The sequence below is a fragment of the Aedes albopictus genome, chromosome 3 (assembly GCF_035046485.1).
Source record: "Aedes albopictus strain Foshan chromosome 3, AalbF5, whole genome shotgun sequence".
NCBI classification, from domain to species: domain Eukaryota; kingdom Metazoa; phylum Arthropoda; class Insecta; order Diptera; family Culicidae; genus Aedes; species Aedes albopictus.
Window position 1 is genome coordinate 175,125,690 of NC_085138.1, and position 20,648 is coordinate 175,146,337.

General features: G+C 40.7%; 1 protein-coding gene across 1 annotated transcript in view; it reads left to right on the plus strand.

The window, feature by feature from the left end:
- Window positions 1-9,971: 9,971 nt before the first annotated feature.
- The window catches only part of LOC109403728 (protein couch potato), a 555,872-nt gene continuing 545,195 nt past the window's right edge, over window positions 9,972-20,648 (plus strand). The window contains exon 1 of the transcript XR_009995724.1: window positions 9,972-9,999. The gene's annotated coding sequence lies outside the window, so the exon portion shown is untranslated. The remainder of the gene's footprint in view (window positions 10,000-20,648) is intronic.

Consider the following 20,648-nt stretch of genomic DNA (forward strand, 5'->3'; position numbering starts at 1 on the left):
TATAACTTTTTCACAGACGTTGGATCACTTTGCGGCCTTCGACAAAGTTGTTTGGCATATAGTCACCTACAATAATACCAAAGAGTTTGATTATTGAACGCTTACAGCGCCACCTAGCGGCGAAATTCGAAAACCTCAAATTTCTTCATACATTTGGCCAAGTTTTCCCATGTAAATTTAAAGTGTTTTGAGCGCCCCCTTAGGCTTAATTGATTTTGCTCAAATTTTGAACGTAGCTTTTGGGAGTCCAATATAACTGATTTAGGAGGTAAGACTTGGCATTTTTCGAAATTTATGTTTTTCATATAAGTGTGGGCCACCTTATTGATCATTGATCATTTCTTAACAGTCGTTTTAGTGATTTTAATCGTCTATTGTGATGAACAATTTAAGCTTGAATTTTGACATTTTGTCAAATTACCTTGATTGAAATTAGTAAAAATTGCAGTTTTACACAGCTTTTCATGTGTTAGGCAAATATTTGAGATGCGGTAGAATGCGATTCTAGATAATCGAGTTCGGTAGCCGGTCTGTAATTCCTTATCACCTTTGTTACTGAAACCATTTAGGGTAGAAGCATCAGTTTTGGCCATAATCCAGATTGAAACCTTTCATATTGGCATATTAGTAGTTTTAATTGGTTAATTTGTATTTTTTTTTTTGAATGGTTTCCCTTAGATTGGCCAACACAGGTGCCCGAACCCTACTAATGTGCAAAAGTAGCATACTTATGACAATTCATATGTCCTATTTAATGTGGGATATGCACTTAAAAATATTTCTATCAATTATCATAGCGTGATTAAATCGAAAAAAATACCGTGCTAGAATCGAGAGTGATATAATGGAGCGTGATTAAATAGAACCGTGACAAAATCGAAAAACTACTGTAGTGTAATAAATTAATCCCAATTACAATAATGTGTCATTTTCATTGTGCTTTTTTTTCAATTTATTTCATCAATCTTTTCTGTCGACATAAAAGCTGCATCAGCAACAACACTGGCAAATTTATTATCGTTTTATCGTGTACTTGAAGAATTCTACAAGGAGAGAGCAATTCGCCTTGAGGACAACTTGGGAAGTACAACAAGTTTAAAGAGAAATTTTAAAACAACTCTCCAAGAGCATCTTAGGATGGGCCTCTTTGGTCTTATGGCGGGTTTATAGTTGAGTTGATGTCGTGTTGCAGAGCAATTTGGTTTATGCATGGTTTTAAAGAACAGGTGTTGAAGAATACTTCAAAAGCATTATAAAATTAATTTTGTTACTTGGGATCCCATTGTGATCCACTAGCCTCTGCCCAGCAACTCCTATCCCTACCTCCACGCGGTACCGGCCGGAAACTATGAGCAACCTTAGGGAAGATCGGGTATCCAACCCCGGTGGGAACTTTGGTCGTAGGCTGACAGGGAAGGGGGGGTTGGCTTCGGCAAACCTGAGCGTCTGTTCTCCAGGAGGAGCGGCTCACAACAGCGTTTGATCCCCATGTTAGGGGCGGCTGATCTACGTCCGAGTGCCAGGGAAGGACTCTAAGCTCAACTGTGCACCATGGTCCTCCGGAAAGTAGGGGGTTGGTGTCAGGCCCTACAAGCCAGCCGTAAAAAAACATTGTAACGGAAAATCAGCAACAGAATAATACGAACCGAGACCAACGGCAACGACCCCAACGAACAAAAAGGACTTGCGATTGGAAACTCGGTACGTGGAACTGCCGATCTCTCAACTTCATTGGTAGCACCCGCATACTTGCTGATTTACTGAAGGACCGCGGGTTCAGCATCGTAGCGCTGAAGGAGGTGTGTTGGACAGGATCCATGGTGCGAACGTTGATTAAACTCATGAACAATGTTCTCATGACCAGAAATAATATGTTTAAATATTTCGTTAGTGCATTATAATGGAAGCACGTTGCAATTTTTGGAAGTATCTTGCAACATATATACGATGAATTTCGCTTGGCATTTGGCATCCTTGTTACACCACGGAAATATTTCCAATTTGTGTAATAAATTATCCCGATTACAATAATGTTTCATTTTCATTGTGTTTTTAATTTCAATTTAATTCACCAAATTTTTCTGTCGACATAAAAGCTGCATCAGCAACAACACTGACAAATTTATTATCGTTTTATCGTGCACTTGAAGAATTCTACAAGGAGAGAGCAATTCGCCTTGAGGACAACTTGGGAAGTACAACAAGTTTTAAGAGAAATTTAAAAACAACTCTCCAAGAGCATCTTAGGATGGGCCTCTTTGGTCTTATGGCGGGTTTATGGTTGAGTTGATGTTGTTTTGCAGAGCAATTTGGTTTATGCATGGTTTTAAAGCACAGGTGTTGAAGAATACTTCAAAATCATTATAAAATTAATTTTGTTACTTGGGAGAATAGTTGTGCTCAGCTGAAACTCCGATAAGATCAACTAGAATATGCAATGTTCCGATAAAGCTTTCATAAAAACAAATAAAACCAAATAGAATCAAGATTGTTACTTGGGTTGAGCTAGAGAGATTGTTATTTATTTGTATGGGATACAGATTTTTTCTCCAGATTTTGAAAGGGATACAAATTAAAAAAGTGAGATTGATTTAAAAAAAATCAGCTGGCATCCCTGACCACCACTGAAAATTTTCTAAATAAATACATTTATATAAGAAAACTGCCAATGGACCACTCATTTTAATGTTGAATTTGAATGCACATCAACGACTAGTACCTGTAAATATTTTTTTTTTTGAAATCATATAGTGTTTCCCATATCTTCTTGATTCGCACCAATGGTATCTGTAACAAAGTTATGAACTGGTGTGCATGAACGATAGTACACCGAGTGAGTACGAACAGTTTTCTTCACGGACTTTGACTACGTTAGCCCGGACGATATGCATTGCATATCGAGGTTATTGCTCAGCAAAGATCTGCAGGGTTTGCTTTGAATTTCCCCTGCCTGTGGCACTATACAAGCATCGCAGACTTTGCGATTTCAACCGTAAATTAATTGTTTTGCTAATCTACGAAGACGGGAGGCCCTACAAGTGCAGCCAAATGCTATCATCACTTAAACGCCGTTTGATGTGCTTCTAACAGTACTTTCGATGTGGTCTAATTTCCAAGATTGCTCTGCAGCTTGGTTCAGATGATTTGTACAATGCTTTACACCTGTACATGTAGCAAGGCATGTGTTGCAAATGCTTGTTAACCGTATAAGTTATGATCATACAAGTGAAATGAGCTTTACCAACTGTTCCTGTCTATGCTGAACAACTGCATAAATAATATAACTTTTAAACTTCGATTTCACCACCAATGAAATCGAATCTATTTTTGAGAACTGTTATTATCCAATCGCACTCGTCCACAGCTGACCACCAGCCAGCCAGCCAGCCACAAACAAAATTTACGCAATTGGCACTCGATAAAGAAAGAGAAACTCGAAAAGGTCCAAAGAAAAGAAACGTATGACGCAGCCGGCACCACCATCACCATCGGTCCAGTCAAACCGAGCCGGGGCCGTGGCAGAGAACGCCACTCAGAACAATTAAGTGCGGAAAGAAGAGAAATCACCTGAATAAAGTTACTTCCTCCGTTTGGTTTTCTCTTACGCAGTTAGGTCGTTCAATGCCAACCGATAGTGTAGTAGGTAGACTGGCGGCTATATCAGGTTCGCTGTACCACACTGACATTCTGCATTGCTTGTGATATAGTTTAATATCATGCAATGAGGGAAAGAATTTTTCACGGGGTTTGATTTGTATTCAAATAATATCATAATATATTTCGGTAGAAGACGAATGTAACAATCTTTTAGAAAAAGAAAAATAACCGGAAATGATTTTCTAGCCATGTTATAAGATAAAATAAAAAATAATGTAGAGGATTCAATCACCATATGTGACTAAATGCGAGATTTGGATTTCATGACTAACATTTAATCAAATCGTTATGTTTCTGTAACGACAATAGCAATAGCACCTATAGATGCCGTATTATTGTTTTTTAAGCACATGTCTAAGAATCATTAACAGTTCAAACTTGACCAGTCAACATCTCAAATTGCAATGAAATTCGCTGCTCAGTTCTTTGAAGATATTGGATTTAAAAATAGAAGCCAATAGTGACAAAAGTTGGTCATTTGATTCCTTCTATGGAATTCCATGAATATTGTCCCAAAAAGCATATTTCAAGCAATACAAGCAAAATAGCACTGTCCCATATAGCCGAGGCGGTAAACGCATGGGTATTCAGCATGACCATGCTGAGGGTGACGGGTTCGATTCCCGGTCGGTCCAGGATCTTTTCGTAAAGGAAATTTCCTTGACTTCCTTGGGCATAGAGTATCTTCGTGCCTGCCACACGATATACACATGCAAAATGGTCATTGGCAGAGGAAGCTCTCAGTTAATAACTGTGGAAGTGCTGAGAAGCAGGCTTTGTCCCAGTGAGGACGTTACGCCAAGAAGAAGAAGAAGAAGAAGCATTGTCTAAGGACTGATCGATCTAAATTCAGGATTCTTCCGTCGAGCCACACACCCTTATCCGCATCCCACACTCATGAATAAGTGGCAAAACAAAGGAAAAGAAAGCACGCTGTAATTTGCTGTGTAACATCTGACAGGGATGAGAAAAGTTGATGACAGATGTTACACTACCGGTTATTATTTTTATTGTTAAGTTTTCGTCGTTCCCCGGTTAGTCCTGGCTTGCCACACACACAGGCAACTCTGAGTGAGGGGAAGCAGTGTTGGTGGCTGGTGACCGATGGTGCTTGCCTTTATCTCGATCTATCATATTAGCTGCTGCTCTGTGACACATTTATTGGATCGAAATTTGTCTTCCTTTTGCTTCTGCATGCTGAATGTTTTTTTCTTATCTTCTTGGGCATAGCGTAACAATTGGGAAACATCCTACGTCTATGAATATCTTATCAAAAGGTTAGAACAAAAATGTAACAGAATTTAAAAAAAATCATTGTGGAATAAACCAGTGGCGTAGCCAGACATTTGCTCTGAGGGGGGGGGGGGGGGGGTTTCGATGTTTAATAATACCATTTTTTATTTGACACTCACATTTCGTTAATATGTAAACTCAATTTGAGCCGTTGGTCTAAAATAGCGGCGCAGCCGAAACATTTTTTTTGTTGTAAAGCGTTTTATACTAGAAATTTGTTCCAGAAATTTTGGCTCTGAGGGGGGAGGGGGGGTGGTCGGGGTTTAACCCTAACAACCCACCACACACCCCCTCCCCCCCCGCTTGGCTACGCCAGTGAAATAAACTGAACTGACGTTATGAAAATATTTTAATGAAGTATTAAAGCAATTTTTGGAGAAAAATATAGATTTGCGATTGGAAACTCGGTAGGGTCAGGGACCATTTAACTCCAATGCTGGGATACGGTAAGATACGTACAGTATCTAATCATGTAGCCGTGTGAAATTCAAGACAATTGCTTTCAAATTGACTGAGCGGAAAGTGCCCAAAATAGCTTCTTCGAGCAAATTGTTCCACACTCTACGTATGGCTGCCGATACATCAACTTTGTGAGCACCCGCGTATTTGTCAATCTACTGAAATACCGCGGGTTCAGCATAGAAGCGCTGTAGGAGGTCTATTATTTTATAGAACGAGGAAAGCTACTGATCAGATACATAGGTCCTCTCTTTTCTCGTCGTGGCTATTTCGACTACCCATTGGGCTCAAGCTTCCGGATGGGAAGGGGAGCCAACTCAACTTGCTGTTGTTCGGACCGCCATTTTCTCTGTACTTCAAGTACGACTCGGGAGATCATGGAAGTAACGGAATCCTACTTGTCGCCCCCGTACACATAATTTCAGCAATGTTGTCCGGAGTAATATCTCTACCACATATCTCTTGCATGCTCGAATTTCGCTCCACGAACCGTAGGCAGGGCATTCAAAGAGCACATGCTCCGCGATGTCGTCGTAGTCTGCGCATTCCGGACTGGCGGGGGAGCCTTTATATCCGAATCTGTGCAGATACCTCTAAAGCACTCATGGCTTAACAGAAATTGTGTCATGTGAAAGTTCACCTCGCCATGGAGACTGCTCGTCCATTTAGACCCACTAGGTATGAACCTGTGTGCCCATCTATTCTTACTGAAGGAATCCCATTCCCTCTACCACTTCAACATAGACGATGTGCTGACGATCCGTCTCGCACCTCTTATGCCGCGTCGCTCGAAGCACTCTTCGTCGTCTGCCACCACTTATGTTATACACGCTCAAAAATCCGTTCCGATTTTCGTGAACAAAGAGTCACGAATAGCAGAACAGCTAGCATGATCGAATTTGTGACAAAGTTCTCGTTATCAAGAACGGTTGAAGCAAATATTGTGATTTTTGTTCCTCAATCCACGAACAGAGTTCACGGTCTACTTTCAACTCGTAACGCATGCAATGCCGTGAACAAAAATCGTGTTATTGTGATCCTCAAACACATGTACGTGATTGTGTGCCCAGAAATGAGAACTTCATTCATGTTGGCTGTCACTTCCCCACAACCATAGCAAAAAGCAAAAACAGCAGAAAGTGCTTTGAAGACTAGTGACGAAATTGATTCACGATTAAAATGTGCTTAAGATATAGAAGGAGTTTATAGGAAACGGAGAAAACTACCAGCTTGTGAATCGCCGATTGGTAAATGGTAAGCAAGTGATGTTTACAAAAAAAATCTCAATACTGTGATGCGCATCGTTTTTAGTTTTGAGATTTAGTGGTGAAGTGTATCCTTTTTTTTTATTGCTCCGATATGAAGGAGGAAGACGAAAATGTTTCTAAAAATTGTTGAAATGCTACACGTGGCTGTCTTTTGGTCGAATAAATGATTGTGCTACAAGTGGAGACTAGTAGTGGCTCATCAAATGTCGTAAATACAGTACAAATCTTTCAACCAACCTCGTTTCGTCGTTTTATTGCCGTGAACTGATATCCTGTTTTCGTGAATTAAATTTCCATTGCCATGAACATGAATCATATGAACGGGAACATAGTTCACATTAACGTGATTGTTTTGCCTTTGATTGTCTCCGAACGGAGCCGTTACGCAAGCGTTACATTCTAGTTTGTGGAACTAAGTTCTTGAATCCGTGATTTTTAATCACGGTGTACATTCGTAAACTGAGTTCTGATATGTTCTGGATAACATGATTGAATGTTGACGAATTCAGGAACGGATTATTTTGCGTGTAGACATCATGCCTACTAGCACACATACCGCGTCCTTTGATACCGTGCGGTATGCGCTGACCACTCTAAGACTAAGCCCACTCGTGGGCTTCATACTACACACGCAACAGCACGTCGTTAACGATTTTTAATTTCGTTATCCACCCATTTTCGCACCGGTCATTCGTTTTCATGTGAGTAAAATAATGAACGGTCGCAAACTGAACGGATTGGCAACAAATTCATACTCATGTTCTTTCGTCTCCTCTTTACGCTACCCAGAGAGCTAAACGCGAGAGAGCGCACGAGCCTAAGGATAGAGACCGTATTTTGCGTGTCTCTGTATTCTAAGCCCTGCTACGAACCGTACGTAAACTTTTCGCTTTCGAGCCCTACTTAGCAGCGACCGGTGCGGTTCGCTTCTTTGTTCGGGGTTCTACTTAACGTTAAAACGCTTGATGGAGCCCATGCGTGGGCTTGGTCTAAGGCACATCAGCCTGTGGGTACTCGCGAGTCGTCTCACGTTCCGGTTAACCACCGGAATCGTTCATTATGAGTACACCTTTGAGGCTCTGTATTAAGGACAGACTTGTTAGAATCCCAACATGGCCGACTTTGGCACCTACTCACGATTTCGAGGGCACAAATCTCAACGTAAACAAAACCAACGCATCTGACCTTCTTATTTTAAGCTTATTGCAAGTGAGCAAGAACAGAATAATAAAATCCACTGTTATGTGAGGCTTGCTTCTTGAGATTTGTGCGTTTGAAGTTTTGATGCACTGTTGAAGCAAACGTTGATGTTGAATAGGATGCTAAAGTGGAGGGCATATGCGTACATGCTCCCATTTAACCGTGTGTAAACTGTACGCATATCGCCTCTACTTTAGCATCCTATTCAATATCATATGCGATCGTGTGTTGGCTGGGTGTATGTATGTTTAAGTGAAACGATTTCATCTCATCTCTAAAAAAACGGAACACTAACAAAGTTTTTTTTTTAGATTAGATTTCATCTAAGAACATCAAGATCAAGCCATTATACTGCCCGACAAAATTTTACAGAATTTGGTGTTATGGGATGAGATAAAAAATAACAGGGGTTTGGGACCCTAGAAGTGTCATAGTGAAAGAATTTTTGAAAAATATTGGACCGGGCTTTCACAGTTTAAAACCAAAATTTGTATGGAGAACTTGGGGTGTTCAATTGATATGTGCATTAGAACGTGCCGTGCATATTTTTAGGCGTTTTCGGTATTTGGGTTAGTTTCGTTATTGCCTAACGCCTAAATATATGCACAGCGCGTTCTAATGCACATATAAATTGAACACCCCAAGTTCTCCATACAAACATCGGTTTTAAACTGTGAAGGCCCGGTCCAATATTTTCAAAAATTCTTTCACTTTGACACTTCTAGGGTCCCAACCCCAGTTAATTTTTTTCTCATCCCATAACAAAATTTAGTGTTGAACGGTGTTATTCAAGCAAAACAGTGAACTTTAGTAACAATTTAAATTTTTTCCTCTGTTTTCCCTAGAATTTAAATCCATTTTCTTGAACTCAACCAATCATTTCCTTTCGAACTCTGCAATCATATTCCGTCCATGCAGCCACCCAAATTGCTGCAGAACATGAATTATGAGAAAAGTTTTGTCATCTCACTGCAATATGCGGTGAGGCTTTTTTTTTGTCGTTTTCCTTGGCCTCGGCCATCATATGGGATTAGTCTTTCCATGGGGCAGTTTGAGCGGTCCTACAAAATTGCAAGAGAATTCCTACCATTGACACCCCGGCTCCCTGTGCGATCATTGTGCTCCATCAAGCGGAAGGTAAAGAATAGTGTGACGTTGAGCCTCATCCGGAATTCCTGGTGGCAATTTCATGCTACTATGTTGCACTAACCGACAACGTCGCAAACTAGAAGCGGGAGCTCCCGAGCAGAATTAGCAGTCGAAACATTATCTGCACGGTTTTTAAGAGTTATGTTTCAAGATACGTATATTTGAAACATGTTCATGCTGTGAAAAAAAGATTTGCTCAGACATACCGAGATGGCAACAGAAAAAAAGCTTTCTTTTTTGCTTTAATTTCCTACTCGGGTTACACTAATCTGTGTCGGTATCGATGTCTAGAAATTCCTCCATTCACCTTGCCCCGACGCGTTTCAGAGCCGTTCGTTCATCGGCGGTGTCGTCGGTGTTGTCACATATCGTCATCTTCATCAGGTGTGCAAGATACCTACCTACCCTACATAGATCCGATGCAATCCAATCTGATTCGTAGCCAAGCGAATGAGTGATTGTGCTTCCGCAATCGCAGACCGTTATGCTATTGCAGAAATACTGACAGGAATAGGGCAATTTCGCTCTCTGTAACTAAGATACATATCTCGTCTGATGCTGCGGTTAGAAGGTATTTTGCTGCTCTCTTGGGCTAGTGGTACTACGCAATGCATGCGTGGATGCCTGGATGTATTCTTGCATGACGATGGAAAGAAGTGCAACTCGGTAGGCTTGAGAATACAGTGGTGTTTAAACTGATTTTTTTTTTAATTTTAATTTGAAGAGAAGTTGACAGAAAAGCTTAACTAACTGTGATGATTTTAAAAGAGTTAAATTGTTATTGTGCATCATGCACTTCTATTTTTATTAAATTTGGATACACAATGTCCTTGTTCAATTTTTGATTTGTTCCCAATGCTGTGAACCAGAGAATAATGCATTAATTTAATATATATTCATTTTTATTTCACTAACTGTTTTTTTCAATTTTATTTCCAGGTTGCGCAAATAGATTCGACGCACTGCACAACGGGTAAGTCAACAAAACCAAACAATATTGATGTCACTCTGTCTGGATTTCCCATTACATGTTGTCATGCATCGTATTATAAGGCTTCTGGAGTTTTCAGCTCTTACTTACTTACTACTTTCCGCCTTGAGAACCCATGGTGGTGCAGAAGTGCTGCGATGTCCTGCTGGGTTCCAATCTTGCCGGCTTTTCGGGCCCTATGAAGTTGATCACCAATATTAACTTCTTTTCCCGATCAGCCTAGATAGCTGTATAGTGTCGGTAGCGGTTAGTTTAACTGGCTAAGAATAGCATTACGGACCGCCTGTTCCAGTGGTAGGAATCCACTAATCAGGTGACCCCTAATTCAAGGTGTTATGTAGCTTTACGCTTACCGTGCCTAGGAATGAATGGTTAGGGGGTCTTATAAAAACCTAATCGCAAACGGAGCCTGTTGAGTACCAGGGCACCCTACACAGTATTTGCCCTTACTGTGCTAACCGGAGCAATAGCGCGGTGGACCTTGTGTTTCTCCGAGACAATCAGCTGCCCTTCTTCAATCTCATACTTGAGGCTGAATAAGGGCGGGATTATAAAGATGTTATTAATTGGTTTGAATTTTCACCTTTTCACCTATATGGTTTCGCATTATGCGTTTCATACAGTGTATTCTGTGCATCCTCGCCTTTGGCGCACTCAAATCGATACCGATCTGGCTTTATTGTTGCTGTGATTATTAAGAGTTTAATCTTGCCTAGTTTGGGTAGTGGCTACGGTTATGATAGCTCAGATCAATCTTCAGCACAAAAGAACAGCAACGATCAATCTTTGTAGACTTATGCAAAATGGTACAGTTCAAGTGGCGTTAGTCCAAGAACCTTACTTTCGTGAGCGGAATTTCTATCTAGGAAACCTTGTAAATCCGGTGTTTGCTACTTTCAGTAAAAATGAAATGGCAAACTCACGTGTCATGCCTCGAGCATGTGTGCTTGTCAACAACGCAATCGTTGCTCCACTCATCTCTGAACTAACTACTAGAGATGTATGTGCTATCACAATCGATGTATCTGTTGGAAACCTCAACAGGAAATACGTTTATTGTTCGGTTTATTTACCGTATAATGAACCATCCCCTACGGATGCTTTCAAGCAAGTCATTGCATACTGCACTTCAAAAGGCCTTCCGCTTATTATTGGTAGTGATGCTAATGCTCACCATATAATCTGCGGCAGCTCAGACATCAATTTGAGAGGCTCCAGTTTTTTTTCCTTCTAAACCATAGGGGGATAATCTGCAAACAGACACCCTAACAGAAAGGTTAGGATAGTGTGGGGCTGAGGCCGTCTTCTACTACAATAGTAGAAGCCAGGACTACTCTCTCCTCGACCCACTAAACACATTCCTATGGTCGCCAAACCCTACGTCTCTCCGGAACCACCAAGAAGGTATTGCTTCAGAGAGGGGCTAGTGCACATTGCACCCTCAAGGTTAGCTGCGTAGCCTGCAGCAACGAACATCGATGACTCGCTTTGGAGAGTCCATCACGGTAACATGCTTGCGCTTAGCCAGTTTCCCGAGTGGTCCTCGCCACTCCCTTTGTCCTCGGAAGGCGGGCAGGATCGACCCCGCCCGCGCCCAACTGCTTGGCAGACATCATGAACTGATACCCACGTGCAACCTGATCTGACCGGCCCGTAAGGAAGGGTATCACTACCCTTCAGGCCCTATCAGATGCACCCGAAGGTTTCAGACAGCAGGGTCTCACCTACCCCGACCCTTGCCGGGGACCCCTTTCCAACCGCGGGCTCGGATCCAACCCAGTAGACCGACGCCACGACAGCACCGCTACCGGGACTTCCTCTCTGCTGCCACTTAATCACTGTGAGGGTCGATCTCGACCGCAGGGCACCGGTATGACCTACGAAGCCGACTCCGAACCCCTGGACCACCTCTTGTTTTGCATCTGGACTAGCCATTCTCCGAGTCCACGCGCCACCTCCTCTGTAGCTCCCAGACGATATGGGTGATAGCCGTTGAAACGGCGTTCCAGCCAAACTCATCCTCTGGACCAAATTGTCAGGAGTTGTGTCCTCCCCGCATGTGGCAAGCATGCGGTCACACATTGTGCGAAAACGCGGGCACACGAACAAAACGTGTTCCGCCGTTTCCTCTAAACCATTGCACACTGGGCATTTGGGAGAATCCGCATGCCCGAAACGGTGTAGATACTGTCGGAAGCAACCATGACCTGTAAGGACCTGTGTCAGGTGGAATGTAACTTCCCCATTGCGCCTATTAATCCAACTATCTACCCTCGGTATCAACCTATGGGTCCACCTTCCTTTGGTGGAACTGTCCAACGCGCGCTGCCATTTGACCATAGAGGCCATCCTGGTGGTCCTGCGTATGCCTCTTGTGCCGCGCATTTCGAAACACTCCATGTCCTCACTGATAAGAATGCTGATAGGCACCATACCAGTAATGACGCACAGTGGAGCACCTAGTACATCAAAACTGATCAAAATTATTTTGACGCATTTTCGGAACCCAAATGCAACCCAAATTAGTAATGAAACGTTTTTCATAGTTTTCGTATTTTTTTTATTTCGTCATTAGGGTGACCAATTTTATGATTGTAAAAGTCAAGATTTTTCGAAAATAAAATTTTTCAAAAAATCACAACTTTTGAACCAGTTGACTGATTTTAAACTTCTTTTTTTTTGCTTGAAAGCTGTTGAATTCTAGTTTTCAGCAAAAATACTTTCAGAGGGCCAAATAGTGTTTTAAGGCAAATAATATCATATAACAATATAATTATCACGATTTTTTCAAAGTGGTGCAACTTTTGAAATCGGAAACATCCGGAAGGTTTTCTTTCTGCATTTGAAAGAGGAACAATAGTTTTATCATACACTAAAAGCAGATTTTCCGGAAACAGCCGGAAAATCAACTTATTTCATTTTGAATGTACGGTAAAGGATTCCATCAAATATTTATTTCAATATTTTCATATATTATATGTAAATTCAACGCCAATTTGTTTGGGTTTCAAATTAACAGAATAACAACATTATCCTTCTTTAACAAACTGCATCGTTGAATTGATTGACTATCAATTTCATTCACTTTGTACGGTCAAAACTAGCACGCGCTGTGAGTCATATCAAAGAAAACGGCTAAACTTCAGCTTCACTTAACCTCTTCTGATAAGCGTAAACAAAACATTTGGACACTGCTTAGCTGTCAAACGATTACACGATAACTACACTTAGCAAAAACACAACGGAAAACCCAATTACTTCATTTTGAGTTTTTCCACTTATGATCAGGTTTTGATGTGATTTACTCCAATGTGTGACGCAGAGAGCGTTGTGTGACACGGTACGGTACGCGCTCGCAACCCGCAGGCATATAAGCCTGTAAGTACTTTCCAGCTTCCGTCGGTAGCATTCAGTACTAAGCGCGGTGCCCCACGCCGGGCCGCCATACCTAAGTATGGACGTAGCAACACTAGCCAGAAGCTTGCGCTTACTGGCGTACACCGCAGAGCTATTGGACATCATCCGGGACAGTGCCGCAATAGCTGTGGAGGCTCTTTTACAGGCATAATCGACGTGGCTACCGAAGGTAAGCTTATCGTCGATCATCACGTCCAAGTGTTTGACAGAGCGCTTTGACAGGCTTTGAGAGGCTCCAGTTTGATGGAATACTTAAGTATTTAGTACAGATCTTGGATTACTTAACATAGGCAACCGCCCAACCTTCATGGTATCTGGTAGAGAGGAAGTGTTAGACATAACGCTTTGCTCTAGCAGAATTAGTCACGAGCTGACCAATTGGCACGTGGCAGATGAAGAATCTTTATCTGACCATCGCTACATCTTTTTTGAACATGTGAATATTATTTACTTCGAAAACTTTGCGTTTCAGGAACCCCCGGTCAATCAACTGAGATCTCTTTATCGATTTGGTTGCGGCCAAATTTCATGGATACTCACCATCCATTGACACTCCAAGGGATTTAGATGATGCCGTTGATACTACAACGACTTTCATCATGGAAGCATTTGAAGAAGCATGCCCTCTAATGGTCTGTGAAGATCACAAGAGGAACACCTTGGTGGAACACTGATCTGGTGAAACTCAGGAAACAATGTAGGAGGCTTTCAGCTCGGCTCACAAGACCCACAGGAAAGCTCTCCGGTCTGCAGAACGATCCGGCTGAAAAAAAAAACTTTGTACAAATGTTTCCAGTTTGAGTGAAGTCAGTCGGTTAAACAAAATCCTTGTGAAATCTAAGGATTTCCGAGTAAACGAACTTCATTTGCCAAATAGCGATCTGACTCTTTCTGATGAGGAAGTTCTGGAATGCTTATTCAGCACACACTTCCCTGGATGTGTGGATATTACATCTTCGAATGAACCTGATGTCCTTTCTTGAAGTTATGATTCCCTGGTTTCGGGAAGTATTGTAACTATAGAATTGATTGAGTGGGCACTTTATAGCTTTCAAACCTCCTGGGGCAGATAGGATTCATCCTATTTTGCTTCAGAAGGGATTTGATTATTTCAAACTTGTTTTGAAAAAAAAATACTTGTTTGCAGCTTTGCTACAAAGTATATTCCCAAATCTTGGCGGGATATTACTGTGAAGTTTATTCCGAAAGTGGGTTGTGCGTCGTATGAAGAAGCAAAGAGTTTCAGACCTATCAGTTTGACCTCTTTTCTTCTGAACGCATTGTCGACCATCACATCCGTGATGTTCATCTAGCCAACGTGCCTCTTCATGTGAACCAACATGCTTACCTCACTGTGACTCTTTTACACACACACTTAGAAAAAATCATGTTAATTTGCGTCACTTTGGATGCACATATGCAAGCGACACATATGATGTAAATTTAAACGCCCAAGTGACGTAATTTTCTGTCACATTTAGCTGAATTTTTCGTCATATGAAACGTAATGATTCACGATTCACAAATCGTTTACGTCACATTCAACTAAATTTTAGGAGAATGACGTATTATTAAGTCAGAAGACCTGTAAATTTACGTTATGAAATTGTTTACGTTCTGTGCAATAAATTTACGTCACGAGTAATTTTGATTTTTTCGTAGTGTGCAAGGTTGTTTACGATATCGAGAAAGCACTCGCTCAAAAGCAATCTTGTTTGGGTGTTTTCTTACACAGACAAAATAATGAGATTTACACGTCATGTAAACTTCATTTTAGTCATGTAAACTTAATGTTATGATGGATTACATGATATATAATGTAAATTTGTGTTATATGTCATGTAAACTCTCAGAGTCATGCTGAATTACATGACATATAATGGAAGTTTACATGATATTTCATGAACTTTACTTGATATGTCATGTAAACTTCTGTTATATCCCACGCTCCAATTATGTGCATCATATGTCACAGAATTTCACACTCTTTTTTCGATCTGTGTAGATATCGAAGGTGCCTTTGACAATGTGCCTTTCGATGCCATAGTGAAAGCCGCACGGAGTCATGGTATATCTTCAATGATTTTCAATTGGATTCATCAAATGCTCGAAAACCGATATCTCTTCTCGATATTGCGTCTAGCAAGGATTAGGAAATTGAGTGTTTGTGGATGCCCACAAGGGGGAGTCTTATCACCGCTTTTGTGGAATCTCGTAGCAGATACGCTATTGAGGCAACTCAATAATAGCGGTTTTCCTACTTATGGTTTTGCCGACGACTACCTAACATTGTTAGTATGTGTATCACCACCCTTTTTGACCTGATGCAAAACGCTCTTCAGGTAGTTGAGGGTTGGTGTCGGCAATATGGTTTTTCGGTTAATCCGAGTAAAACATCTATTGTTCTTTTTACGCAAAGGCGAAACCGTAATGGCGTTCGACCTTTGCGTCTCTTTGATTCTGAAATCAATACGACTGAACAGGTAAAGTACGTTGGAGTCATTCTTGATTCCAAGCTTTCCTGGACACCTCATGTTGAGTTCAGAATCAAGAAAGCTTGTATTTTCCTTCAGGCAATGCCGGCGAACCTTTGGTACAACTTGGGGTCTTAAACCCAAGTATATCAAATGGATTTACACAACTGTTGTTCGTCCAATATTGGCTTATGGATGTCTTGTGTGGTGGCAAAAGGGCGTAGTGAGAACGGTCCAATCAAAATTAGGCCATCTCCAAAGGATGTGCTCAATGGCGATGTCTGGAGCGTACTCTTCAACTCCTACGGCAGCGCTCGAAGTGCTCTTTGACGTTGCCCCACTACACATTCATCTCAAACAAGAAGCACTTTCTTGCACTTACCGTCTATGCCATAGACCATGGTTTCCCAAACTGTGGGTCGCGACCCCCCAAGGGGGTCGCCAGTCTTCATCCAGGGGGTCGCGAGAGACAGTAAAATATTTTACTGTAACAGACAACAAATGAGGGAACTTTTATGGGGGGTCGCGAAAACTACGTCTGCTGGCAAAAGGGGGTCGCGTAACCTGAAAGTTTGGGAACCTATGCCATAGACAGTAAATGCAAGAAAGTGCTTCTTGTTTGAGATGAATGTGTCTTTGTCCTTGCTCCAAGTGATCTTACAATTGCTTGTAATTTCCTGTATAGAACATTTTCCACGAAGTTCCCCTCTCGGGAAGAGTGGACATTTGGATACCTGGAAAGAAGTATTTCAGACGGCATCGTGTGTTACACTGATGGCTCCCTACTCGAAGGTCGAGCAGGTGCTGGTGTTTATTCTCGTGAGCTAAGGTTGTATGATAATCAGACTGATAATCAGTCTTACTCACTTGGTAGACACTGCACCGTTTTCAGGCCGAAATCTTTGCTCTTATGTGCGGAGTGTAATCGACACTTCAGCAGCACATAATGGGCAAAGTAATATGCACTATGTTTCATGAAACAAGATAGTTTTAGTATTTTACAGTTTTCTGTGTGTACAACATGTGTATAAATAAATTTCACGTCGGAATGTGCATGGTGCCTGGAAAACTATTACGGAGTAGTGCATAAAATGATAAGTTACACTTTGAAAAAAAAAAAATAGCAAATAAACTTTGGTTGGATCTATAGTTTTGGAATAGAGTGTATAACAAAGTTGATTTGTTGTTGCAAAGCATTTTGTATTAAATATGTCATGTCGTTATGAAATAAAAAAATCTGCAACAACATCTATCAATAAGGGTTTTACTGCTAAAGGAATTATAAAAATAATTATAATCGAATGAAGTACGTATGTGAATATTTTTAACATGATCTTATTGATATAAGTTTTTCACGTCAGAATCCACTTGTTCAGCCTTTAAATACAATATTGCTTAACTTTCAATGGTTTCTGCGTTGATAGTCCAAACACAGTTTAAAGATGCTTACTTTATTTGTCAACTTCAATCAATGGTAAAATCCCAAGAAACAATTTTTGCTTTAAGAAATGTTTCTCAAAGCAATGTTATTAAACTGGAAGTCGTATTATATTTGAATAATTTTAAAATAAAACTGTTCTTCAGCTCTTGTTCGCCCAAAAATGAGAATCTATTCAACGTCAACTGTTCTATAAGCACGATGAAATGAATGTTTATTCAATGATCGTACATCGGTTGTGAAACTTTTGTTCAACGTTAGAACCATCAGCAATTTACACAAACATCATAAACTTTACTTCAACGTTTATTAAACAATGGTGTATGATGCTATTTGTTTAATCATTTAAGAATGGTTTTAGAAACCATTATTATGCACTAGCAGCATAGCGCATAATAACAAGCTTCCTTCGATATTTATTCCACCATAATACAATCAAAACATGCTGGAGCCGTGATTACGAAATTTATTTCTATTTATAGATATGATTTCATAATTGCTACAAAAACGATTCTTAAACGTTTCTTCAACATCATGTTACATCATGTAACAATAAAATGAGAAAAAGATTTAACTTTCAATATTTCTGCATTTGTGTCTGGAGTAGCTCTCTCTGATTATGTACCCCCAACATCTTTATTTTATTACATTTTATGGGACAAATCACTTCAATGGAAAGACTCGAACTCTGGATCTTTGGGTTCACACTCGTCTGCATCCGCTCTGCTTCAATCCGAATTACATGAATCGGCAGTTTTAAAGCAGTATATAAATATTCAATTCCTGAGTCGAATACATTACCGTACATATGCTGCTTAAACATTGCTTACATATTTTATTCAACTAACTATGAACATTGAAGTTGATCAATGTTTGAATAATTGTAACCGCAAAGTTTAATCGTAAGGCATGCATGCTAGTTATTTTGCTAGTCTGTCAGTAATTCACGGTGTTGTGTTGTAAGATTGGTATCGCTTCGAACTTTTTTTTTTATTTGAACGTCCAAATAAGTGAACTTTATTTATTTTCACTGCTCCTGTTTTGTGTCGGGAGGAGAATGTGTAAAACTTGTGTAAATCTCCAGGCAGCTATAAGATATGGACATAAGTAAGATAAACCCGGTTTGACCGGTGGCAACAAAGTGGATAGAGTAGATTGTCAATACCAAACAGAGGAGCCGCCCAGGAGCCGCCCAGGATCGACTTCAGCTGCTTTTTCTGGTGTTTTTGTTACCGATTTTGCTGCCGTTGGATCGTGTAGTGTAAAAGGTAAGTCAGAATGTTTTTAAAAGTGTGAAGAGTGTGATATTTAGAGCTGCTGCAAGAAGTTTGTTTGGTTTTCAAGCTTGTAGCCGTGGTTGCTCTTTTTAGGCTCTTAATCAGCAATCGTGTTTACAAAAAGGGGCAGGGCGAACAACGATAATTAAGTGACACAGTACCACTGGTAATCAACATTGCTTGAATAAAAGTGTAACATTTGTATTAAAAAAACATGATAATATCTTGTTGTTAAGCTATATCAGTGAAGTTGAATAAAATGATCAAGCAAAAGTTGTTAAACTTTAAATAGGCTACTTGTTCCATTGAAGATCTTATGTGGAATAACGGCATCTAATACGTTGGAAGCAGCTTGTATTCTATCATTATTAGAGCACTATTGGACAGATGATGTGAATATTTAAGCAACTGTTTTCAAACTTTTATACCATTGGTTATTCAATGAGCAGAAATATGTTTAACTAACGTGCAGTTTCCACTGCATGAAACATTTATTCGCCATTTTGTTCAACATAAACTCTTGTACAACTGTCGGCGCCTTTGTAGCACATTTAATCAACTGACATGCTTATTAATGATTTTGAATTGTTACTTGGGATGTTCACGAAACCCTCTTATATCCAAATTATGTATGACAACGGTTCCCAAAAGTTAAAATTTGGCTACCAATACAAACCATCGTCCCATCCCAGTGGGATCCCTCCCCTGCACAACCGCTCACCTATAGGTAGGAAAAATCACACTATTACATAAAAGTTTTCCCAGCAAACCAATAAATCAGATAGCCATCAATTTCTGAAATTAGATAGAGTATCGATTATACCCCCGCGGGAACACATGACTCGAAAACCGCAAGCCCGTGTGTGCAGTCAAGCCATCCAGCGCCGAACGACGCAGCACCTGACAGACTAACTGTCGTGACAGCACGGATGAACGAATATGGTTGTTTTTTTTTCCTATACCTACCTACCTTCTCGTCTGCTTCCATCTATCCATTGCATTTGGTTTCATCGGAGAATGCGGTGAACACATCGGACCGATGACTTCCTCCCTCACCTGCGTCTTGACGGAATCGAATGATTTATTTGTGTACGTACATGTGTGCCATAGTATAGGCGCATATAGGTACACTTCAGTATGATGCAGCGAAGTTGTGTCGCAAATGCATCGACGACGTCATCACTGGGCGCACTGCTAAGGATTGTGGTGCAGTGTTCGGGCAGCCTAGAGCGCAGCAAAGTGAGCCTCTTCGGCTGTTTGGTTGCAAGGTGTCGTCCTCGGTGATTTAGGAGATGCAGGTGCTGAATGCCCGATAAATGGTCACTATTGGTTGTGTAACATTTTACAACAATGGTTCATGTTGCCAAAAATAGTATCTGGAGGCAGCTTTCGACTGAGGTATCTGGACATCTGGGATGATTTTTGGCGTGGCAGTTTCAATTGCAATCAGTGTTGTTTGAAGTGCGAACCAAATTCGGCAACAATACAACAAGTGTTCTTGATCATTCCAACGACTCCAACTTTTTTTAATAGTTTTTCGGACGGATTAAGCTTCCACAAAGTCTTTCCAACCGAAAGCGATTAATTATTAATTTTTATTTTGTAGTGCAAGAATATAGACATTGACTGATAGTGCCATGAAAAATAGTCATATATATCCAATATTTAGCGTTTGATAACGCCTTAAAATTTTCGAATTTTTTCCTGTTGCACCCTGTATATTAAGGTGAAAGTTATCAGCGACCACACCTGCGTCAGCTGAAAATTGGTACGGAGCCTTCTTGATGTGTAATCTTCTAGTCCGCGAGATCCTGCTGTGCATTGCAAGAATCCATCGGCAAGAGGAAAAATCGGGCACCGGTTAAACACACGTCGACTGGAAGACGTAGCGTTGAGAAGGTACTTAGTCGAGGAGCTAGAGAACCGTGCTGCGGATATTCCGAGAGGTAGAATCGTAGGAAATCAATGGAGTGGCATCAAGAACGCCTTCATCATCACCGGCGAGAAAAATTTGGGTAAACTACG